Genomic DNA, 931 nt, shown 5'->3' with positions numbered 1-931 from the left:
AAAAAAAAAAAAAAAAAAAAAAAAAAAAAAAAAAAAAAAAAAAAAAAAAAAAAAAAAAAAAAAATGAAATAGCCAAACAACTAAAAGAAAAGCACAGCACGAACAAAACCCCAAAAAGAACAAAAACAAAGACAAAACAAACAAAAAAAACAAAAAAAATAAAAAAAATAAAAAAAATAAAAAAACAAACCTGATCTGGGTTTGTTATATCACAGGGAGAAAGCTTCACGAAGTCGTAGCCTTTGGGGTTGCGTTCAGCAGAGAGACAGAGGCCTTAATAAAAAAAAAATAAAAATAAAAAATAAAAATAAATAAAAATAAATAAATAAATAAATAAATAAATAAATTAGTAGAGGGTTTAGGGTTTAGGGTTTAGGGTTGTATAAATTGTAGATCTTTTTATTTAATTTATTTAATTATTTTTTTCTCAGTTTCGTGTTTATAATTTAGGGTTTAGTGTTTTATATTTATAATCTAGGGTTTCTTGTCTACTATTTAGGGTTTAGGGTTTAGGGTTTAGGGTTTAGTGTGTGTAGTATATGTGTATAATCATGATCAAGAAGAAGTTTCTTTATATTTTCATTTTTCTTTTTTAGGTTTCTTATTTACTATTTACTATTTACTATTTACTATTTACTAATTAGGGTTCAGTGTTTAGTGTTTAGGGTTTAGGGTTTAGGGTTTACCTGTATGTGTATGTAGTATATGTGTATAATCATGATCAAGAAGAAGTTTTCTTTGAAAAGCCGATTTAAATTTATCTACAAACCACTGAAAGGGCATGCATGTGAGTTCTTTATATCTTAGTTTTATTCTTTTTTCTATATTTCCTTCTTTGTGGTTGCGGACCTCGTGATGATACAAATAAAATAAAACATAATATTCATCTAACCATACTTTTGCTGCTCGCTTCTGGTTCTTCTGCACCTGC

Source organism: Eimeria mitis, genomic scaffold (genome assembly GCF_000499745.2).
Source record: "Eimeria mitis Houghton genomic scaffold, Emh_scaff941, whole genome shotgun sequence".
Classification (NCBI taxonomy): domain Eukaryota; phylum Apicomplexa; class Conoidasida; order Eucoccidiorida; family Eimeriidae; genus Eimeria; species Eimeria mitis.
Note: the sequence above shows the minus strand (reverse complement) of the source record.